This window comes from Diceros bicornis, chromosome 1 (assembly GCF_020826845.1).
Source record: "Diceros bicornis minor isolate mBicDic1 chromosome 1, mDicBic1.mat.cur, whole genome shotgun sequence".
Taxonomy (NCBI): Eukaryota; Metazoa; Chordata; class Mammalia; order Perissodactyla; family Rhinocerotidae; genus Diceros; species Diceros bicornis.
Genome location: NC_080740.1, coordinates 38,505,465 through 38,529,964, shown reverse-complemented (window position 1 = coordinate 38,529,964; position 24,500 = coordinate 38,505,465). Strand labels below are relative to the sequence as shown.

At 43.7% G+C, this 24,500-nt stretch overlaps 1 protein-coding gene across 7 annotated transcripts in view; it reads left to right on the top strand.

Moving 5' to 3' along the window:
* The first annotated feature begins 1,603 nt into the window (after positions 1–1,603).
* SEMA6A (semaphorin 6A) overlaps positions 1,604–24,500 on the top strand; it is a 124,793-nt gene continuing 101,896 nt past the window's right edge. For 2 of the 7 annotated variants that reach the window (XM_058538963.1, XM_058538947.1), the window contains exon 1: positions 1,606–2,388. The gene's annotated coding sequence lies outside the window, so the exon portion shown is untranslated. Of the gene's footprint in view, positions 2,389–24,500 lie in introns of all 7 variants that reach the window. The other 5 variants (XM_058538981.1, XM_058538989.1, XM_058538937.1 and 2 more) reach the window with 4 other exon arrangements.

Genomic DNA, 24,500 nt, shown 5'->3' with positions numbered 1-24,500 from the left:
ACACTGGCCCTGCCATCACCCGCCGAAATCTGGGCTTTTATTAGTACAGCCCAAGATCGAACCGTCGCAGCCCGCCAGAGCCCTTCCCCCGGGCCCGACCGGATTCGAGATGGACGTCCGGGAGCCGGCCCCCGACCCGAGCCGCGGGAGCACGCAGCCCAGCCCGCCGCGCCCCACACCCCAGCCCCAGCCCCAGCCCCCTCCCACAACTGGCTCCGCGAGTCGCGGGGGCTGCGCGCGCACCTAGGGCCGCGCCCCCAGCCACCCCAGATCTGTAGCGGCTTTTGCCTGGGAAAGTGGAGATGGCGGCCCCTGCTGGCAGCTCTGGATAACAGCAGAGAGACTGGCTTTTTTCCCCTTACCATTCTCCCCATCTCCCCAACTTTTCCAGGTGGTTTGTGGGGGGAAAATATATATATATATAGTGTTGTCGCGTGCGCATTTACTCTTTGTGAGCCCTCATGAACAAATGTCTGTACGTAACTTGGGTTCCCAGCAGGAACGGCAAAAAGAGAACCAGGACTTATTAGTGGCCCTACCCCCAAATAGGTAATAGGTAGTTTCTAATGCATTTATTTGAGCGCACTTGGCCTAAGGGCGACTGAAACCCTGATCTCCCTCCCAATGCCTTTCTCAGCCGACCCTATAACATAAAATATTGCTTCGAGAACTGCCTGACCGCCCAGTGTTACTTCCTTTGAAGGCTGTAGCTATGGCCCGCACCATCTGCGAAGCCCACTTGGGGAGCAGCGGCACGGTGCGCAGTTGTTTGCCTGCCAAGCCGGCGCGGCGGGGATCGCGCAGCAACCCGGGGAGGGGGACATGGTGTGGCCTGACCGGTTGGCACAAGCCTGTAACTGCAAGGCTTTTTGGCGATTGAAAGTTCAAGCGGTGGAGGAAGACTGTGCCTGTCATTCTTCGTGTGATGATAACAATAGCGCGTTGGAGAAGTTGCGATTTACTTCTTCCATGAAGCTGTTGGATTCGTTGGAATTGTTTGTATTTTATTTCTGAAGTTTAGTTATTTCTAAGAACAGACTACACACTTTCCAAGTTTTAAAACAGATCGTCACTGTCATTAATAACACCATTCTTTGTACTACAGGTTATTTGCTTACTTGACATGCTTTATTAACGTGTTGTAGGTGCGTTTACTAATAGCTGTCTTCATATTTTCGAAGGTATTTTTAACCGCACCAGCTTCTATCCAATTCATCTCGGTGCATAGAGCGTCCATGACTTCTGAAATCCACCTCTTGATACAATAATCAGAATTAGAAAGGCTGGCCATTCACTTACCCTCAGCCTTTAAAACTTTTCCATTTAAGAAAATCGATGAACAAATCCTTTCTTGTAACTCACTCCTGCACTACGTCTATTTTTATTTATTTTTCTGATTTGGCAGGGCTCAGCAATGCTGTTTGGGATTTTTTTTTTCCTTGCTACAGCAGATGCGGGGGTGAGGGAGGAAGGGCTGGGCGCCTGCTCGAGTTGCCCCAGCGGGGACCTCCGCCGAGCGCGCGGCGGGGCCAGGAATCGTGGAGGAAGGAAGCTGCGCTGGCCAGTCGGTCCAAGGCTCCACCTGCAGTCACACCACGTAGGTTCTCCCTCTCTCCGCCTCGCTCACTCGCATTCACACATACACCATAGCTTTCCTTTGGGTCGGAGAAGACGCCAGCCAAAGGAGGCGGGGTTGCAGGAAGGGAGTCCGCTCTGCGCAATCCAGTCCGGGACTTGGCTCCGCCCGGGAGCGGCGGCCTCTCCGGTGACAGAGGAGTAGTGAGCGGCAAGGGGTGAGGCTGCAGCCAACTCTGCTCCCCGCGCACTCGGCTGCCCAGGCGCTCGGGACGCAGCAGCGGCGCTTCTCCGCGGGGCCGACCGCCCGCGATGCCCGCTTAGGAGCAGCGGCAGCGGCCAGCATCGCCACACTCGCAGCATAGCGCTCCAGGTCGCTGAGCGGGGCTACAGCGTGCACCCCTGCCCCAGCCCCCACCCCGCCCCCCACCCTGAAATGACTTGTTAATCGCCGCAGACACCACCGAAGGGACTCACCGGAGTGGAATCCAAGTGGAATTTGGATTTGGAGAAGAGTTTCTTGAACATTTACTCCTTCCTTGTTGGTTTTTTTCTTTCTTTTTTCCTCCTTTTTTCCTCTTCTCTTCTCTGTCATTGGAGATGAACACAGCGCGTTTGCATCCCAGAAAGTAGTCGCCGTGACTGTTACCCCCAAAGAGACAAGCACACATGTAGGAATGACAAAGGCTTGCGAAGGAGAGAGCGCAGCTCGCGGCCCGGAGAGATCCCCTCGATAATGGATTACTAAATGGGATACACGCTGTGCCAGCCCGCTCCGAGCCCCGGCCGCCTGCCCGTCGATGCACCGAAAAGGTACGGCTGGGGCGCCTCGGCGCGCCCCACCTCCCGGGCGGCTCGGCTCCAGCCTGTGGGTCCCGGGGCCGCGGCCGGCACGCGCTGTCGGCTTTGTAGTGCCTGCGTTTTATTTTGTCTCGTGTCTCTGTCTCCCGAGCGTTGTCCGGCCCTGGGGGAGCAGTCGTGAGCCCTGCCTGCCGCTCCTCTCCGCCCTGCGCCCCAGAGACCGCCGGGCTCCGTGTTGCCAGCTTCCCCACCCCGCTGCGCACACGCCCGGCGCCGCCCGGGACTGCGACCGTGCGGATGCCTGCCTGGACTGGGGATGTGTGTGCAGGACACGGGGCTGATCCTCACTTTCGGGCAGGGAGCGGAGGCCCCGAGAGGGTGGGATCTCGGAAGCGCCCTGTCCTGGTGCGAAGGCAGGGGAAGGGGTTCTGCCCTCGAGGGCTGGAGGAGGTTGGGTAGAAGAGCGCTGTTTTTGCCTAGCACCAGGTTTGGGTTCTGGGGTGGGAGAAGAGGTTCGGCAGAGACGGTGGGGATACCTAGAGAATCTTTTGTTGTCCGCGCGGGGTCTGGGCTGGGCTCTGTGGAGTGCGGGAAACTTGTAATGGCCCTGGCACCCGCGCGCCCTTCCACTTGGTGACATCCCGGCTCCCGCGGCCGCTGGCACCAGAGGTTCCGGGCTTTGTTTGCTCGAATGAGTGCCCAGGAGCGGCTTCCTCCCGGTGTGGCGCGGCGCCCCCCGCCCTGGGTCCTATCCATCGCCGCAGCTCCCTCCTGGGCGGCGAGGACAGCACCCGTCGCGGCTGCGTCCTCCTCAAGCACAGAGCCTATTACGCCGGGGCTGGCGCCCGCTGGACCCTCCTCCCGAATCTATGAGGTACCTCTCTGGAAAGGAGGTGTCCAGGGAGGGGGAAGGGTGGGAAAACCTGACACAAGATGGCCCAGTGCTTGCTACCTAGACAAGAGCTCTGCCTCGGTCCCAGGTTCTGGATGTCCGAACTACTGGCTGCGTCCTAGAGCGCTGCCTCGCAGGCGGCGGGGCGCTCGGTAGCAAGCCGGACAGAGCCCAGCCACCCTGCATGACCCTGCTGGGGTGCGAAGCGTATCTTCTCCAGATTCTCCGCTTTTTTTCTCAGCTACCCACTGTGGGACACGGTGCAAAGCAGGATCCTGAGGTCCGCTCCCTTCTCCCACGACCCAAACGGTACAGGGGGAGCCAGCGAGCAGTCCCGGACTTGTGGGTGTCGGGAAAGGAAATAGGACTCCGCTGTCTTTCCCACTCCCTCGCCGCCCCTGCGCCCAGCGCCGCCTCCTCCTTTTCCAGCAAGAGGTCACTCGGCCAGGCGCTTCTGGAAAGTTTCTCTGAAAGCCAGGGGGGGTAGACACGACAGGATTGGGGCTCAGCATGTGCAGACCGCGGGAAGCCGACCCCCGAGGGAAGCGGGTGGACGGTCCAGAATGCGGCTAGAAGCTAGGTGCTGGCCCATTGGACAGTGGCGCCCCTCGGGCCACGGTCGGGTTGGTTGGGGTCTTGGCGCTGCACTTGTTGGACCAGTTTCTCAAGCAGTTGAGGAAAGGGTGGGTGTGGGGTGGGGGAGGAAGGGGAAGTTCAGGGGCAGCACTTGGGATGCTGGTGTGGCCAGTGTGGACAGCGGCTGGCGCGCGGGTGCGTGTGGACACCGGCCGGGGCTTGCTGGCTTGCAAGTACCAGCTCCAAATGCAGAATCCCCAGCCTCCTGCGCCCTGCGCGCCGTTTTCCAGCCAGCGGGTGTCCAGGGAGGAGCGGAGTAGGGAGCCACGGGTGCGTGGAGCAGAGAGATGCACCGCTGTCTTCACAGCCAAGGCAAGCACTTCCAGGGGCGGCCCCCGGGCTGTATCGCACTGGGCAGCCTCAGTGGCCGTTCCGCGTCGGGTCCTTTGAAAGGTGGCTGCTTTGGGGATGCAGTGGCCAGGCACGGCCACGGTGGGATCCCTCTCTGCTTAGGCTCTGTGGAAAACAAGTTGCTACTGAATGCGATCCGCGAAAGGTTTAAAACACAGGCGCGCGGATACACACAGACACACTCTCACACTTGTACGCACAACTTTCTTTGCCTCAAATCTGAAAAGATGTTGAACCCAGTTGCAGTGTTCTGCCAGCAGGTCTCAGGAAAGCTATTTAATGCCCCCCAGCGCTGGGTTTTAAGTCTCCCTGGTAGGAAGGTCCAGTGCCTTTTCCTTGCCTTTCTCTAACCCTGGTCATTGAGGGTCTTCCTTACAACATAAATCTTGGTCATCAAGTCCTTGGTCTGCCACTCTGATGGCAGGGAGAAGATTGTTGGTTCTGGATAAGTGAATCCTTTATTTAGGTTTTTCCCAAAAGTAAAGATGTTTATGTCAATCCTTAATGAAAATATCTTGCTTTTTTACACCTTATCCACATGGCTACCAGAGGTCAAGATTGCAAGCATTTTGTATGGTTTTTTAATACCCTGTTTAGTCTGCATGGAGCAGTTTTATGATTTACAGGAAGCTTTGATTAAACTACTCCAGGCACCAATGTTAATTATTAACGTAACCTTAAATACAGTAGCAGAACCATGTCTCCACCTATTAACCTAAACTATCTGTTAAATAATAATTGCACTAACTATTTGAATTTGGTTTACCCAAGCTTGTTTATATGGTAAGTTTTATTGGACTCTTGAGTAACCCCTGCTCTCTATTATTATTTTGGATTTAGGACATTCTTGAATGAGGCACTTTGCAAGTCAATCTGAAAGCAGAAAAGAATGAACATCAGGTTTAAAAACTCATTTTGTGTTATGTCTTTTTTCAAGTTGATATAAAGGAGCATTCTAGTTCATGTTTCTTATTTGCAATGTTTGTGTGCTGACAATCTTCCCAAAGTGTTATGTTTTGCAGTTACCACCCTTTGGAGATGGGCCACATCTCAATAATGCATATAACCCATGTATGTGAAAGTCCAGCAGACACCCAAAATCATTCTCTCAGGAGCCATCTGCAGAATATACTTATTGAATAAAGTATCTACGTTTAAATAGGTTAAAATTCATAAGAACCAGTGTAGAAACTCAAGTAAATATTAAATGAATAACTGAATGAAAGAAGTAGTCACACATGGCTCACATCTTGCCACTTAAAGTGGACCTGTTTTTTTCTCCTACAGTGAAAAACAAAGTCTATGCCTTCAAGTGGCAATAAGTGCAACGCTTTATTTACGCACACATACACACACACACACAAACACGCACCCCTCAGGTTCTTTCAAAGTCTAGTGAATGCTTTTCCCATCATTAAAAAATATGTCCTTTGCATTTTGAGTAGGCGGCGAACATTGCTGAGTGTGTTGAATCAGAGGGATAGCAAGAATTAGGAAGACTGTTATCTTCATTGAATAAAAATAAGACACCCAAATTAAGAACTTGTATTAAATTCAAAATAAATACTCATGCTTTAAAAGCAAGTGGGTAATTGCACTCTCCTATGAAATGGAAGGAAAAATACTGTTTTGAACAAGGAGGTAAGTCAGATACTTTACTATGTGTACATAGTGGTTCAGCTCTTTTCTGAGCAGGACAAAAGAGTGATGATGGGAGAAAAAGTTTTTTTAGAACTAGATTGCCAAGAGCTAATATATTCTCCCATCTTATTTGTTTGCAGAAAGGAATCACAGAACAAGCCAAAGTAATTGCAGATGCTTTAATTAGGCATCTGCCATTTGCAGCAGTGTAAAGCTGAGGAGAGCCTGCCTGTATCTCTGTCCTGCCCCCACCCCCCGCCCTTTTAGGTGTAGACAGTTTATTGTCTACTCCCGGAGTGGGTGTTCCCTGGGTGTTCAGGCTTCCAGGGGAAGGTGAAGCCTGGAAGCCTCCTCCTGTGCCCTCCCATATCGGTGTCCCCCACTCTCTGGGGGTGCCCCGGAGCCAAGTTGTCTCTGAGATTTTCTATTTCAGAGTGAAGGCTTTTCTCATTTGCCTTAAAATATGCTGCAAGAGCAACTGAGCTATTCTCTGCTGGCAACCACATGGTTGCCTCAAGGGATAGGGTAAAATATGGAAAGGAGGGAGGCATTTATTCCCTTTGAAATGGGCAAATAAGATGTCATACCACACAAACCTCAAGGGGAGAAGGGAGTTCAGGATACTTCTCAGCATGGGACTGTTAAAGTATGGTATATACACAGGGGTATCTTGCTTTGTGAAGAAGATGAGTTCTTGCTAAACTTTTTTTATTAGAATAATTCTAATTACACTAATGGAGAGTGTCATATAAAACTATCCATACTCTGATGTTTCGCAAATGACCCCTTTAGCCTAGACGTCTCTCCTGGATCTCTCAAATATTCACTGCCTACAGAGGAGGTAGTTCCTCTTGGATCCGATAGACATCTCAAACTTAACATGTTTGAAACACCTAATTCTGGATCTTTCTCCCCCAAATATGCTTTTCTTATAATCTTCTCCATCTTGATAAATGGTAATTCCATCCTTTAAGTTGCTCGGGGCTAAAAACTTGAGAGGTATCTTGGACTCCCCTTTCTCGGATCCTCATCTGTTCCAGCTGCAATGCTGTTGGTCCCACCTTCAGTGCTGTTGGCCCCACCCTCAGAATGCAATGCATGCAGACTTCCTCCAGGTCTTCCACCTCTGTGGGCCTCACATTGGCCAAGCCGCTGTCCCCTCCTGCTGGGTTATTGTGCCAGCCTCCCAACTAGTCTCTCTGCTTTCCTCTTGGCCCCCTACAGTCTTATCTCAACACAGCAGTCAAAGCGGTTTTTTTTAAAGCTAAGCCAGATCAGATCACTTCTGCTCAGATGCTTTCCCATCCTATTCTAGTAAAAGCTAAAGTCCTCACTCTGGCCTTTGTGGCCCCACATTATTTGCACTTGGGTCCCCACCTCTCTGACCTCCACTCCTCCTTGGGGTTCCTTGAATATGCCAGGTGTACTCTCCTCAGGATCCTTTGCAGGGTCTTTGCACCTCCTCTTTCTTGGCTTAGGACGGTTCTTTCCCCCAGGTGGCTGCATGATTTGCTCCTCACATTCTTTAGGTCTCTGCTCAAACGTCATTTTCTCAGTGAAGCCTTTTCTGATCAACTTATTTACTTCACCCTTTTTCCCCGACACTTCCTATCCCCCTGGCCTGCCTCATTTTTTCTCCTTAGCATTTTTCACAGCCTGACAAACTAAATGTTGCCTTTATTTTCTGTCTTCCACTAGAATATAATGCCATGAAGATAGACATTTGTATGTTTTATTCACTGCTTTATCTCCAGCACCTAAACCTATGCCTGGCGATCATAGGCCCTTCATAACAAGTATTTGTTGAATGAATGAATGAATGAATGAATAAAAAGTGAATCTTTTGCAAACAACTAGTCTTTCTCTTTGTATGCTCTTGTTTTTCTACATCATGTTTCCATCAAATGAGACACTTCTCTGCCTGTGTGAGTGTGTGTGTGTAACACTGTCTTCCATGTACATAGGTGATATATCTTATGCACCATTAGTGGAGCATTGACTGTGGGGTGTTTTCCCAGTCTTGGTGATGGATTGGAGCCTGCTCATTCCCACACTCTCACCCAGTCCCCTTCTGTGGCCAAGAGCACACATCTGTGGGACACCTGGTTGAGACTGGAGGGAATCTGAGTTAGGTAAAATCAACTTGCCAAAAAACAGCTAAGAAGACAGCCAGCACTGATGGGGACTGAGCTTTTGACCTTGGCCTCATTTGTTCTGCGTTCTAACCACTGGCCAGAGACCCTTCTCACTTTTTTTGGAGTTTTCTATTAGTACTTTTTAAAATTCAACTTTCCACCAGGAGAAGAGAGTATGCCTGTTAGCACATATTTCTGCCCTGTACCAATATGATGATAACTGTTGTTAAAGATCCCGTACTTGGAGTCGGATGACCTGGGTTCCAGACTCTTACTACCTTGGACAAGCCACTTAACCTCTCTGAAGCTGCATGATTTATTTATTTATTTATTTTTTTGGTGAGGAAGTTGGCCCTCAGCTAACGTCCATTGCCAATCTTCCTCTTTTTGATGAGGAAAATTAGCCCTGACTAACATCCGCATCCGTCTTCCTCTATTTGTATGTGGGACGCTGCTACAGCATGGCTTGATAAGCAGTGCGTAGGTCCGCGCCCAGGATCTGAACCTGCGAACCCCGGGCTACCAAAGTGGAGTGTGCAAACTCAACCACTATGCCACCGGGCCAGCCCCTGAAGCTGTATGATTTTAAATAAAAGTTGTGAATAGTAAACCTAGGCTTCCTACCTTGTATGATTGCTAGGAGAATAATAGAAAATCGTGAATGTGAATGTATTTGGTAAAATATGAAGCACTCTGGAAATTTGAGAAGTTTAGTGCTAACTCTCTCCTTCCCACTCCAAACCCTGGGTCTAGCAGAGACCCTACTTCATCATCTTCTAAATCATAAAAGAAAGATTATACACTGTTGAAGTCATTTGAGTATAAACCACATTATGAAATTAAATAACATCTTCGAAGTCATTGGAAACATACAGTCTATGTAGAGCTAGAGCACGGATAGCAACTTTACTATCAGAATGCCAACTGTGTCAAGTTAAGATTGCTTTCAATGTGACCATTAAATTGGGCAAGGTCATGGGAGTGGCACTCTGCCAGTCATTATAAAAAAAAGTAAGGGCATTGTTTGTGCTTGGGTCAGTTCTAAAATTGTTCGTGTCAATGTAAGCATTAATGTAGAACAGACACGTCAGGGTGAACTAGGAGGAGTAGGAGAGAAGTTTTGATCTTTGCTGTAACAAGGGCATATTCATTTGATTTTGTGGTGTGAAGTTTATAAACATGGAGAGACTGTCAGAGGGAAGGCAATGGACAGCTCTGGAGGCAATGCAGAGGTCACACTTCTTAGGCAGACACAACACACTTGGATTTGCATCCCATTTTTTGCGATTTACAAATAGTGTGACTTTGAGCCAGTTGCTTAACTTTTCTGCCTCAGTTTCCACTTGTAAAATGCCAGTATGATGACGTTGTTATGGTTGTTGAGAAGAGTAAATATGATAGCATCTGTACAATTTGTAATGCTTGGCACACCATACACACTCATGAAATATATGATATTATTTTTATTTGGGTGGCATTAGTCATGATGAGTGCCCTGGTGGGGAAAGGACAAAAGGAAATGGCCACAAATCTCTAGCATAAACAGATGATGCAAAGGAAACAACCTTTGGACTAGACATGAACATTCACACCGCAGCTGGCCACAGTGTCAGGAGTTTTAAGCTGAGAAGTGTGTGAAAGAGTCACTTACATGGGAAGAGGAGTCATGATCCTCTTCCTAACTTTGGAAGTTGAAATAGCACACCCAAAACGTGGAAGAAAAAAACCACTTTACAAATAAAACAATAGTAAGCAGCAAAGAGCCTTACATCAAACAAGAGCCCAAAGGATAGTTGTTTTTAAAAAATGATAGCCTTCCCTTACTAACATTTTAAAAATAAAATACATAATCTGCACCCACTAAAGAATCTCAGAGCACCCACATTTGGAATCTGAGAGCAGTCCATAACTGACTGGTCAAGGATGAGTTGAATTGACCTCAAGGACCACCTCTGTCATAGGAGAGACGCTCGGCTGCCGATTGACTCCTCCAGGAGGCTGTGGCTAGGACTTCTGCAAGCAGGTTTTCATGGTGGCCATACACACGGTGGCCATACACTTGCCGGGTCACTTTTCCCTGGCCACGCCTGAAATCGATTTGAGAGAGCATGAATCTCCACGCAGAAGCAAACCACTACCTTCCCCACGAGATGTAGGAAATAGTAGGCTGACCCCAATAGAGATAGTGTTAACTCTACTGACTGACATACCGCCACACGACCTGAAATTTGACTCAAATGATAGTCAGACAAGTTCTTATCAGTGAGAAGAATCTGACTTCTGAAAACATACAGCAGAAGGGGCAAGAAATTGGTATTATCACCACAATTCCCTGCAGGACTTCTGCATCCAGGATAGGAATCCCTCCATGGCTTAGAATTACAATTATTTTCATCTAGGAAAAAAACAATTCTCTGATATTTTATAAGTAGAAAGAGGATGTAAAGAGAGCAAAATAAATCAGCTATTATGTCCTAAAGACTGAAGGGCCAGGTCCTTCCATGAGGAATGTGATGATTGTTTCTTTGAAAGTATTGTTAGTCATAGATACTGCCACCTACAGCCTTTAGACCTGAGGCTTTCATTGAAATGTGACTCAGCACTTTCTCGTGGTTTCCAACTAACCTATAATTGCCATCTGTAGAAAATTGAATTCAAAAAGAATCCATGCCAATTTTAAAAATTTAGCAGAAGAATCTCTAAAATTGATGCTATTTACCCCTCTATGATCCCTTGTGCCCTCCCACGTGTTTAAGACCAAGCCTCTGGCCATGATTTGATTCAAAGCATGTATAGAATAGAACAGGATCTGGCATTGAACACAATGAAAACATGCCATTGGAAAATAAACATTTTAGTGACTGGGAAGAAATAAAGAATGTATTAATTATGGTTTAATGTTATATGAGAGTTTTATGGACAAGCTTTCTGCGATGGATCCATTCTTCTCTCCTTTTCCCTATTCCTGAATCTTTTTTTAAGGCGAGTGTTCCATCTTTTCATTAATGTTGCCGTGACTCCAGCACTTCCCCACCCCTGCCCCAGACTCCTGCCATCCTTGAACAAGGAAACTAGACAATCCTGATGGAGCTGGTGAATGGAAACGTTCCTTTCCTGAAAATGGAATGCTTTATGAAAAATTGCATTCCACAAAAAACACTCAAACAATTCAACAACTGTCTCGCCTCTTTTTTACCCCGGAGAGTCACATGGCTTCATTCACGTATTTTGGTATTTGAATGCGTTTGTTGTTAGGCCTCGAATACCCAGGTGGAAAACCTGTCTTAAAAGAGGTCTTTCAACCTGTCTTAGCCTTTCATTATTCTAAAAACGTGAGCATCTGGGTTACTAAGAACATTCTCATCTCTGCATAGTGAGAGATAAATAGAAGCCAAATTGTTTACAGTATTCTAACCTGGAGTCTATGTAGCAGAATGGCAGTTGGGTGGATTATTATAAGAGTACTTGTTAATGGTTTTCGAGATGGATTCTGTGCTAATTCTTCTCGCGTCATGAATGATGGCCCTAGCTAGACACTGTCGCTGGGATCTTCATCTATTAATCATGGAGGCTGCTTTCTTATTCGGTTGCCATAGTTTCAGTGCCTCAGATAGTGTTGGGGTGTCTTGGGAAAGGCTTGAGATATACTAGGGCTTGCAAGCCTGGCAGCTATTCTGGCAGTTGTGGTGTTCTGAAAGAACCACTTCTCATGTAATTCACTGTTGGATTAAAAGAGGCAACTTCTGAGAGTGTCTCTCTGGACCTTGTTATGTGCACATCCAGCTGATATTTACTCCAGGATTTGCCTCTTGCTCAGTCCTGTTGGTAAAAAATTACAGTCCAGGAGCTGATGTCACGTTCATCTTTCGACAAGAAAGCCAAGGGTGCACTCTTCATTAAAGGTATTCATAAATGTGAAGGTAAATGAGAGCATTCATGACTTTGCTCAAAATTTCAGTTTCATAATCTGGTTTTGGCTCTGCAGATCGCTACATAAAGAAAATGACCTCATGAGTGTTGTAGGCTGTGCTTTGGTATGGGCAATGTAAACATTTAGTGCTTTGCTTCAGGTTTAACCTTGACTTTTTTAGGTTTGACACACATTACTGAGGAGCTGGAGACCATTTTACTGTATTTTGCAACATTGGCCCATAGGTCTACTGCCTTCTCAGCTCTTGAGTGTATGAGCATTTTTTTCCTTGCTGTAATTGTAATATTTTGCTATTTTGTTTTTAGCATTGTGACCTCAGAGTTGATAAGGAAAAGCTCTCCAGTTGTGTATATATTGTATGACTTAGTCAAGAAAAGATTTAGAGGAGTCAATTGCTACAAGAGGGAGAGATACACACTCAGTGATTTCTGTGCTTCCTGTGTGATGGAGAACACAGCTTTCCTTTGTTAGGTAAATTTGGCCTTGTGTGGCAGATAGTGGTACACTTCTTAATGTTTAAGTTCCCATTTCTCAAGTGAACTTTCAAGGACTCCTACCAGTCTAAGCCAAGCTGTTTAATTCTTTTGTAGATTAAAACATAAAACAATCTCACACTTGAAGCAAACAGGACTGAATTCTAGAAATGTAAGGCATCAAATGAAAATCCAGGCAGATTCAGACGAAGAAAACCTCGAATTCATTACAAATGGGCCTAATCTAGAAAATTAGTCACTTTTTTTTTTTTTTTTTTTACTAGAAAATGACTAGCTTTTATTTCAGGGTGAGCTTCAAAGCAGCCGTTTTAAATTTCACCAGATCCAGCCTGCCAGAATTTTTGTGTAAGATCAACAAGCATTTTTAATGCACGTGCCTATTATATTGACCACTCCCTTACCCAACCACACTAAATGATTGATTTTAGAGGCCAATAATTTGAAGTAAATTAAAAGGATAACATGGCCTTAATTGCTACTGGCTTCACCAGGCTTCTGGGCACTGGAATTCCTTGTGGAGAAACACTTTTAAGTGTCACAGCAGTTTTTGATCATGTGGTCTGGCTTACCCATAGGCTGCAATTATCCCCCCAGCCTTTCTCCACCTCCCCCTCAAATATCTCCGTGAATCAAAGAAAACACACATTTGTAAGTTCAGTATTATGGACCCCTGATTATTTGGCAGGGTCAGAAAATAGGTCCTGCTCATTTTACGGTATTCTCATAAGTTAGTTGTTAAAAAAAAAATGGCATGGAGTGGGGAAGGACAGTGGGACTAATATTTCAGATCAGAAGATTTTGTTTTTTTAGAAGAAGAGTTTGTGTGAATTAAGTTCGCTGTCATCACGACAATAACAAGATTGTGATTACTCTTTGGTATCTGGTCAGACATAGTATTGCACACGTAGCCTTAAGAAAAGTAAGCAGGACTTTTGTGTGGATGTCAGTCAAATACAATGTGGACTTTAATTAACCTTCATTAATGATTTCTGATTACAGATTTTCTTTTGTGCCTCCAAGGCCTCAATACCTTGGAGGCTGTATTTTGATGGAACATTTTCAGACAGCAATGACTTGAACGCACTTCCATTATATTGCCATGCAAACCGCACTATCTTCTTCTTATATGAAAAAATGTGATTCTGTAGCATTTGCAGAAGAGTCTTGTAAAGAATGAAATATCACTTGAGGGACAACTGAGATTTATAAGTGATACAGAGTACTTTGAATCTTAGGGGAACCATTTTTAATTTTAAAGGAATTTGCTTATCAAAATTGCTGATATTGGCTCCTAGCTGGATTCGAGGCCATTCCTTCCAAAGACTGAATAGGACTTTGAGTGGTACCCTAATTCTTTCAAATGAAAGCTACTATGTGCTGGGGCAATGGACCAAGTGGTATTACCTTTGCTTAAAAGTACCAATTCCCGAGTGCTAAACATAATGACCAGGGAATATTGTAACCACTGAGGCCTTACTTTTGGTTAAAAGTATTTTTCCTGTGTCATGAGTTTTACAACAGATATCAAGAAGCTGAATTATAATGTTAAGCCACTATTTACATTCAACTTTTAACTAGAGAATCTAATAAAAGTTAGATATATTAATGCCAACTTATGAATTAATTTTTCGTGTGAATAATCACTTTGTAACTTATACGAAACTCGAATAGCATATAACCCATCTAGTCCAGCATAATTTGTGCTTATGAGTTATACATGCTTAGCTTTTACAATTAAGCTTACCGATCTATAAGCATTTTAATGAGAAATTACCTAAATTAAATTGATTTGTAGTGTTTGCTGTACTGTGTTCTAGGGTAGTGATTATCTAAAATAATTTTCAAAATGGTTGTCCCACTGCGTGCAATATGGTTTTACTTTTCATAGAAATAATGTCAACTCAGCGGCAAGAGCAGATGCTACTGGTGTCAGAAGTAGGAAGAACAGAGTAGATTCAAATGTAGCCAAGAGAAAAGGTAACAAACATCTTTTGGATACTTTTCTTTTTTAAAGGGATGTTCAGAGTACAGGGAAAAGTTTTCTACTGAAAGACCAATTTTTCTCTACAAGGTGTTTCCTCTCAATTGTGATGAGGGGAAGTGCAACATGTTGAATATGCTGATTAATTAATTCTCATGGGATGTCTTGGAGGGTGGAGCTTTCGTTTTCATATTTTGTCATGTCCAACACAAGACCTGTTAATATTGCCCAAACACATCCGTTCCCAAGAATGAAAAAGACAACATAATTGCCTTTGCTGTTAGAAAACAGCCACATCCAGTTCCCCAGCAGCTCCCACATGCCAGGTGTGCAAGAGAAGGCTTTGAAATGTTGTGAATGCTTGACATTATCACATTGTTATTGAAATGCAAATTCTTCTGAGCAGAACTTGAAAGGGTTTTAAAATGTACGACTAGGACAATGTATTTTCTTGCTTGTTGTCAACCATAGCTAGTCTTAACTTGAGGGCTTGTTCTATTAAAAATCATCGTAATGCATTTGCATATTTCATTGTATCTCACTGCCTGTGTTTAAAGTACAGACACACCTTCCTGGGATGGTACCTTGTTGAGAATGGACAGATTTGCTTTCAGAAGTGAGGTACAAACCCAGGACTGTTCTGCCTAGGAAGGAGTCTTGCTGAGTCACACAGCAGATTTAGAAATCAGGCTTACTGATGATGATCAACATCAACAGTATTTAATGGTGTTATTATTAATAATAAAGACCTCATTTATACAGTGCTTATATTTTTCAAAGTGCATTTACAAACATTGCCTCATTTAATGTCATTACAACCTGAGTTAGGGAGGGCGGGTATTATTATGCCTAATTTAAGGTGAGATAACTGACGTTCAGAGAGGTCACATCATTTGCCTAAGAGTGTACCTCTGGTAAGCGAGGTGCTTGGGACAGGTCCCCAACCTTCTGAATCTGAGTTTTGTGCTTCTCCATGTCATTGTACTGTTTACTCAGTACTTCAAAAATTATAAAAAATGATTACAGCCTTCCCAGCATAGATGTTCTCACATTATGCCTATCATGCAAATTGAATACCAACAGAACAAGTTTAGAAGTAGCTTTCCAAGGACTCCACCTGAGGCTTCAGCGCAATTAGGACCGAAATTCCTGCTTTTCAGTGGACAGTGGCTTCCTCCTGCCATTTCAGGACATTGTCTCTGGAGGCTTTTGGGGTCTTGAGTCTGTCATCTGAAAGGAGATCAGTGGAAAAATGGAGGATGTTTTATTGGGGATTCTAGTTGTTTTTTATAGTAGGGATAAAAATAAACAGTAACATCAGGGTGGAAACTCTGACCCTAGTGTAGGGTAGAATCAGAGGAACAGAGGGTTGAACCAGATCTTCTGGCAGGAATATCCTCCTGGGGCTTGCAACTTGTACCTATACAACAGAAACATGTTTTTAGCAAAGAATAAAGTAGACTGCATGGCACAACATAAGTAGATCTTCTCTATGACAAAGGTCATTTTACTCTCTGGTCCATGCTACTAGGTCTAGTGAAAGCAGCAGTTCAGTTTAATTCAACAGGTATATGTTTAGCACCTTCTCTAGGCAAGGAAAATTTCTGGATACTGCAGAAACACAGTGATGACCTAGTTCAGAATTTATTGATTAATTGCGTACCCACTATTGGCCGGACATTGGGCCCACATTCTAGCAAGGAAGGTCGATATATGAAAAATCACTATAGTGTAAGGTCTGACTATTCTCCATATCAAAAGCAAAATGGTAAGTATCCTAAGAAGCACAGGAAGGAGCAGCTCTGTCCAGGTGGGAGGTCAGGCAGGCCTTGGTGAAGGAGGAAGCCTTTGAGCTGTATCTAAAGAATGAGGGAGATTTCAGTGGGTGGGAGGTGAGGGGTAAAGAGCAGTGGGGCTCACGGAAAGGCAGGCACCAAGGTCCACAGGCAGGGAAGTGCAGGACTTGGCCTCAGAGCACCAAGGGGTCCTCTTGGTGAAGGTGATGTGGCCTGGAAGCCTTGAGGACAGAAAGGGGCATGGAGAGCAGCCTGTGGGGGGCTCTGCCCTGCTAGAGAGGTAGGACTTGGAGCTGCAGGCAATTGAAGCTTTTCAGCAAGAAGAGGACATCATCGGGTGTGTGTTTTAGAAATATAAATCTGCTGGAATTGTGAGTGGAAAAAGGAAACAAACCTGGTAAGGTATAGCCTTCAGGACGTAGGGACCAGTTAGATGTGTGGGGTAAGGAGTGGAAGGAGTAAAACGTGGTTCTAAGATGCAACATCTGGGGGACTGAATGGATAGTGGTGGCACTGGCCAAGACAGGAATCCAGGTTTACAGACAAAGTGGTTAATATTTAACAGCTATCATAAACCATATTTAAATGACACATAGGCCAAACACCAAAGCGTTGGACCTAGTCCTATTGTGCTCACACCCAGCTTGGTGAAATGAGTGCTAGAGATTTTAAAATTGAGTGTTTAAATTGTCGCATTTGGTCTGGCAGCTGGGACCACTTTCTCCAACATTAGGGAGGTCAATACCATAATATGAGGTGGATAATATGAGGAAGACCAAGCATCATCCAGCGCATCCATAAAAACTGGTTACAGAAGTGCGGGAAGAGTAAGTACCAATGATTCACTCATGTAAGAATCAGGGCATAGAGCCAGCCACCTGTTTCCTATTTTTTTCATTCTGAACAATTTTACTTTATGCAAGTTTTTGCATTCTGAAATTAGATATACATGTGTTTGTCCCTCCCTCCCCTCCCCACATTGAGCATATTTACATGAGTATTTTTCTCTTAAATTGCCTTGTGCAACCGGAATGTTACAGATGACGTAATTCACAAAACACAAATAACACCTAAACTGTGTTGTTTATTTAATAAGACAGTGTTAACAGACAGCTAGGCCTTTTTTGCTGCATTGTGCTAAAACTGAACACTGCGTATATAGTGGAAGAAAAAACGTGTTTTAGTAATATTTTATTTAGAAAGAAATAAATCTTCATTACATAGGTGATTGAGGTATCACAGATTTCATTTTATGGTTTCAACCTTTAGATAAGAATTTATGTAGTACAGTTGTTCAGAACAATCCTCTGATGCCTTTAATAGTTGAAAATAACTAATGTTTATACTATAAAAAAGAATCTTAAAAAGATGGATATTCTGTATTTACCATTCATATCGCATTTTTCTTTCAGGGGTTTCTAAATAAAACTTCTAACAGGAAAGTTTTATTCTCTAATAAAATAAAATTTTATCTTGTATTTTAAAAAGAGGTTGAATAACAGAAGTGAAACAAAACAGGATTAGAGACATCAAGTATCTTCAGGGAGTTTTAACAAATTGAGTTTCTAGAAGGAAGAAAACCTTTATGAAATTGTTTGCTTTGATGTCTTATTTTAAAGACACATTCAAATTAAACATTAAGGAATAATTTTATTTTATTTTTTTACGTTGTGACACCGTATCTGAGCTGGTGTCATCATGTTGAGAAACTGAACTATAGATTACTTATTTATTGTGATATGTCAAATTATTGCATTGGTATGGTATTACTTATTTCTAACTTGTAGGCTGCCCTCTAGTGTTACTTAATCTCAACACAACCCCTTTTGTTTAGATCCTATGAGAGGTGAGAAAACAGAATCTTCCCATTTAGTCAGCAGCTAACCCAGCCTCGCTAGACACTGTCTCTAAATACAGTGTGAAGAAGTTTATGATACCTAGTTTGAAAGATTGTGAACAAATTTAAATGTGTCCATCACCAAAGCTTTTGATGGCACAGAGCTTTTGTGTGGAAAAATACACACACCAATGACTGTGAATTGAAGTCAGACTCCAAGCACGAAGTCAAACACTGAACAAGAAGTTTTAGGACTATATTATTCAATTAATTTCACCTATATTTTCTTTTGTGTGTGTGCAAAAGAGTGATATATGATAAAATAAGCTCTGTCTATGTAAGTCTAAAAGACATTCTTTAATAAGTTCAAATAAAAATTACAAGTGTCAAGGAAAAAGTGTCAACCACTATTGGGTGGGAGATGTTTGACCAGACAGCCCCCAGGTCTTGCATAATTAGCCTTCAGGAATAGTTCTCAAACTTCAATACACTATCCTATTCCAAACCTTCAAAGAGTAAATTCCAGCACTTTATAGATTATTCTCTGAAGATATTAAGAAGAGAAGCACACATTGCATCCTAAACCATGGCATTAAGTACTTTCTGACAGTAGTGCTAACTCTGCTTTTTCTTGGATGAAGAGTAAGCATACTCCAGAGTCCGCAGTAAGTGGGGAAAGTAAATTTCAGACTCGGTTGCTATATTTTGTGTGTGTAATGTTGACATTCTCAGTAGGTTATGAAGGTAATGTTACAACATTCCAGGTACATCCAATTCATAGCAGCAGAATGACTGACATGAATTTGATAAAAATGGTTACTGATGATGTTGATGATTTCCCTAAAGTTTTGAGACTAAGATCAGGAAGAACAACTAAGACCACATCTGTGTGCTAGACACACAGAGAATGGAAGTGAGAGTCACAATTACACTTGGGAGTCAACTTCTTTTCTTTCTTCTTTCTTTCTTCTCAGAGGGGTGATGTGATGGAGTAGTTAAAAGCGTGAGGTCTGGAATTTCCTATTCTGTTGGCGATGAGATCTTGGGAAAGTGACTTAACCTCTCTGTGCCTTGTTTTTCTCATCTGTAAACTGAGAATACAAATAGTGTCTACCTCATAAAGCGATTCTGGTGACTAAAGGAGAACAATGTCTGGTACATAGTAAGCACTCAATAAAAATTAGCTATTATAGTTTGACAGCAAGTCCTCCTAATAGAATTGGCTAAATTCAGTGTTTATGTCACCAGCAGAGTATGGCTCTTGGCATATAAGTTAAAACTGAAAAGATGAGATGTTAGTGTGCAGATGAGTCTTTCTGCCTGCTTTTGTCTCTGTCTCTTTCTCTATGTTCTTTTGTGTTTCAGGGCATGATTTTAAAATAACTGATTGAATAATAATTCATTACTTCATTTTATTTAGCAAGTATTTAATAGATACTTACTATGTGTACTGAGCTATGTTATATATTAGATCCTGTTGATATCTACAAAATATTAAATAAGGTGTTAGGTGAGGTGACTAGGTTTTGCTCCAGTTTTAATTTGCCTTTGTCTGTTCTAATGCTCAGTTAGAAGTTTGTGTTTATCAGGCTTCTGCCACGTACCCCGAGCTCCTGCCTTCCTGTACTCTGGAAACAGAGGATGTAGAAACTCTGAGGGAATAATACTGAGGGTTTTCTCACTGGGTGACTTTTCTGTATGCAGTAGATTGTAGTTAATGTTATATTTGGAATCATTCAGGAATCTTCACTAACAATGAGGGCCTAAAGATCTCTTTTAATTTCATATTTGACTCAAAATCAATGTATAAATACAAAAAGTTTATTTTGTACAACAAAACTTGGTTATATGTGGCATTAACTTATACCAGTAAACTGCAAGTGTCAAATTGATTCATTGGCTTTAAACACTTGTTTTTCACAAAAGCTAATAGTTGAACCACTAGACAGGATTGGAAAGTAAACCCCTATTCCTACCTGGCCTTCATCCCTGCTTCCCCAAGATGTAATCAGAAGGCAGAAAAGAAGTTGGGTGATTGAAGAAGAAAAACAAGGGCCAAACTGATCATTAGCTTTCAAGCAAACACAAGTTAATTCTGGTTTTATCCATCTCAAGTATTTACTCCAGTGGGCAAAGCTTATTTACAAAAACAAGGAAGTTGCTGGTCAGGAGTTAGGAAATGTGCTAACAAATAAGAGCTTGGAGACTGGGTACATCTGGAGATGGATGATAGGAACTGGGGCCCCTCCTCCCCAGGGCAGGGAGGATTGTGTTCATTTGGTATTCACCCAAACTCAGGGCCATCTGACAGCTGTTTGGTGTTTCTTGTGAAATGGACTTGGGCCCTGGCCAGATGCTAGTGGACAGATGTTCACAACACAAAAACCTTCATCAAAATAGGCGCTAATTGGCACCCTCCTAATGATCTGAACAAATAAGGCAGGAATGGGCTGGATCTGCCGGTGACCATCTCAGTGTCCAGGCCTGCCTCTTCCAGCTTAGGGAGGAGGCCTTGCTGGGAACCAAGCTTTCTCCATACTCAGGGATTCTTGATTCCTGGGCTCCTTGACATCAAACTTCCAAAAAGGATATGTAGTGTTTGTTATGGGTGTATGTATGTGCTTAACAACTGAAACCTTTCAAGAAAGTGGGCAAATCAGGGATCACTGGGACTTTGCCCACCTCCCACCAACACAAGTCTTAAATTGCAGAATTTTCTCCACGAGTTTGGTTTCTATGCAGTATTTTTTTTAAGAAATACTTTATAAAAATTATTACATATTACCTTCCTGTGAACCTTCAAACAGAATGTATGTACTTCATTTCATATCTTTAATTGTAACTGATTAGTAATAGCTGCAATGTAATTTTGCACAAATATTTTGGTTAAAATGGATTTTTAAAAAACCTAAGTTAAAGTGAGTATTTCAGGGGCAAACTGATTTGACAATGCCCCATTCATAATTAGGTGGATTTGCTCCTACTTGTACAGGCTACCATTAACTGTCTTTGATTTCAACAAACTGTCTTTCTAGTGCCTGGGGCACTTTTTGAGTAGGAATTCTCCCCTGTCATTTTCTCTGAATTTTGCAAGTTGGGAACAAAATCTTAACTCCTGGCTTATTACTAATAGAATCTGTTACTCACCTAGAGACTGACAATTTTTTTCTAAGGCAGGGTGTAGTTTTATAATAGGTGATTTAGAACATTTTTACTGATGTTACTGCTCATTGTTTGTTTTCATGAACTCAAATCATGTACAGATGAGGACACAGAAGAGAGGCTCTCCCTAACTCTCCGCAGCCCCCACTCCCACCCCACCCCCACTTGTTAAAGCCTCCTTTTCTCCACCCCTTTCCAGAGAGAAAGATCTAAGGAAGACTCATCCTCCACCCAGATCTTTCTAAAACATGATCTATAATAACTCAGCTACAGAGGCTGGACACATTTTACTAGTCATTTCTTTAGTTATTTATCCAAAAAAACTTATAGAATGGGTTGAAGCTGTATCATGTTGAGTGTAAGAGGATGTTTTATCGTGGTGGTATTCATTCCGGTTGAAAATCTCTTGGTTTTTTGCCCCTAACATCTTACTCTCAGGCTTTCTCTGGACCAGTAGTGCAGCCCCTCTTTCCATTCTCTAGCATGGCTCCTGCTCCCTTGAATGAAAGGCAGCTCTGACTAAAGGAGCTAGAATATGCCCAGCAACCAGTGCTGGGTACTGTTGAGTCCATTGTTTGCTCCCAGCACCATGGAGCCAAATCTCGTTTTATAGCACAGTGTGTTCTAGGAATTCCACTTCATCAGTACAACAGACCTTCTCTACTGCTTTCCTCTTTTCTCCATTTGCCGCTGTCACAGGCAGCGCCACACAGTCCTGCGGCAGGCAATTATAATTCACTTCTCTCCAAGGCTCCGCTCTCCCCCATTGCAAGGAACCACAAGGCATCAGCTGCCATATTAAATAGACGCTAATGACACCAAGCGTGATCAGCCAAAGCAGTCGACGTGATGGTGTGTTTAAGATTTACTCCCTTTGAGGGACTGAACTTGGAGTTCAGAGGTGGTCTCCCTACAGTGCTAACACCGAGGTTTATAAGAAACTCGGCTAAAATTATACTTGGTAGATTTCCAAGTGCTTAAAGGTAAATGAGGTGACTATTTGTAGTTAAAGGAAACATATTAATAAAGTTTCCCAACGCAGTCACAAAAAATCGGTCTGATACGAAGTTATAGAATGTATACTATATTATTCAAATGTACTATATGTACTTATTTTCCTCTGTAGTTTTCAAAGCAGTTTGCAAACTACTAATACTGCCCCCGTTTGTTTTCCAAATGGAGAAGTGTCCTTTGGTGACTCACGAGGATTCTTGGGGATGAGTGAGTGCTCTCTAGAGCACAGCCAACTCCTTCTGGACCCTCCTCTGTGCAGGGAGATGCTTTTCTCCTGGAGACGGGATCTCCATCATTGCTTATTTATCCCTTCACCCAAAATTTTACTTTTTTTTTTTAACTTTCTAGTATATTTTGGCAATGCTTGAATGAAAATATTTTCACTTTTGTTACATCTGGCACCACTTATGAAATAATTTTCTATTGACTTTGTAAAATTGCCCCATTATTAACACTTCCTGTAACTAAGTGTAAGTGATTGTCCCCCACTGATGTAAAAAGATTTTGAGAGAATCTGATCCGCACTTGCACATTCAGAGACTGACGGACCCTCCTCCTGGTATAGAGGATGCGGCCTGATGCCCCGCATAAGTCGGAGGCCAGGTCACCTTCTGACTCCTTGGGAGCTTACCTAACTTGCTCCATAGCCTCGTGCAGCTGTGCTGCGAGATGGGGAAGAGCATCATCCTTATAGGCCCAACCTTGCAGGATTTCATTTAGTACCAAATCATTAATTGACCCAGAGGGTGATCAAGTAATTAGTGCAAGGCTTTTCAAAGTTCTTTTATACGCACCAGCCAATTTCATTCTCACAATACACCATGGCCCCTGTCAGTGCCCTGGTTTGGAAAAGGAGAAGAAACATTCTCCTCTTGAATAAAAAGATAGTCATTGTAAAGTTATGTGTTCTTATCATTTTGCTCAACTATCAGGGTTTGTAATTTTCAGCTTGGTGAACTAAAACATGTTGAAAATGATGGCTGGCTACAGAATCCTTTTTTAAAAAGAAGTGTGAACATCAGAGGAAGTCTTAGCCCATAGATAACAGTTATTTTACACATCCTGGGAAATTTTTAAGAATAGAAAGGAAGACCATGGCTCCCCTTGCAGTACCCTCCAGGTTAATCAGTAACTCTTTGACTGGGGTCAGTGACATTGGGTGGGTAGTGGTTGGTATGCCTATGTTTTTTGTTGTCACCATTTCTTCAGGTTAACTTCAATAACTGAGTCAGGATCCATAGACAGGATCCTGTGAGAGACCCTCAGGAGAGTCCTTAAGGCAAACATCAGGCAGGTGTTTTTTAAAGCCCTCCCCTAGCTGTCAGAAAGTTGATGGCTCCTGGTCTTTCAGTTGTCAGTCCAGACATTCTAATTCCTCAGTGGGATTATTGATGTTGTTGTAGCGTGTCTGTGTTTAATCGCAAACAGGAAGCTGATAGAGCAAGCTTGTTGTGATTACATCCTCTGAGATACCTATTATATCTGAATTCAGTAATCAGGTCAAAACTTAGGGGTGGGGGGGAGGGAAACAGCTTCAGCAAATGAAACTACGTGCACAAGAGAAGAGAGGCAGCATGTCAGCGGTCACCTGCAGAGAGGCCAGAGCCTGGGTTCAAATCCAAGTTCACCACTCGCTAGCTGTGCGACCACAGGCAAACTACTTAATCTCCCTGTGCCTCAGTTTTCTCCTCTGTAAAATGGAAGAGGAGTAGTGTCTGCCTCATAGGGTTGCTGTGAGGATTACATGAGTCAATATGTGTAAATTGCTTTAAGGGCCTGTTACGTAGTAACCACTAGATAAGAGTTTCCTATTTTTACTCTTTCCTCCAAATCTGTTCGTGTGAGCATGCTGCTGAGGCATAAGCCGCAAAGAGAATGTGTGTGTGTCTGTGTGTGTGTGTGCACTGGAGAATACCACGCAGAATTGATTTTACCCTGGAATTGTAACATGGGCAAATTTGGCTCCAGCTTCTCTACACCCTAAGCCCCTGCTCGGTCACCCCCCTCCTCCACCTTCCCCCTCCAGATTCTTCTACCCATGTTCTCTTTGGTCATGGCCTGTATCTCATCTAAGTGACGCTTTATGAATTCCATAAAACCACTCACTTTTGAGGTCCCCAAGAACAGAGACTAGACCCTAATCCTCTTTGCATTCAGTGTTACTTGTTGAATGTGCTAATGGATGCTAATATTTAAAAATAGAGAGCTAACCTCTTTTGACAATGTCGGATTCTTGTCCTTAAGCGTGAGAACT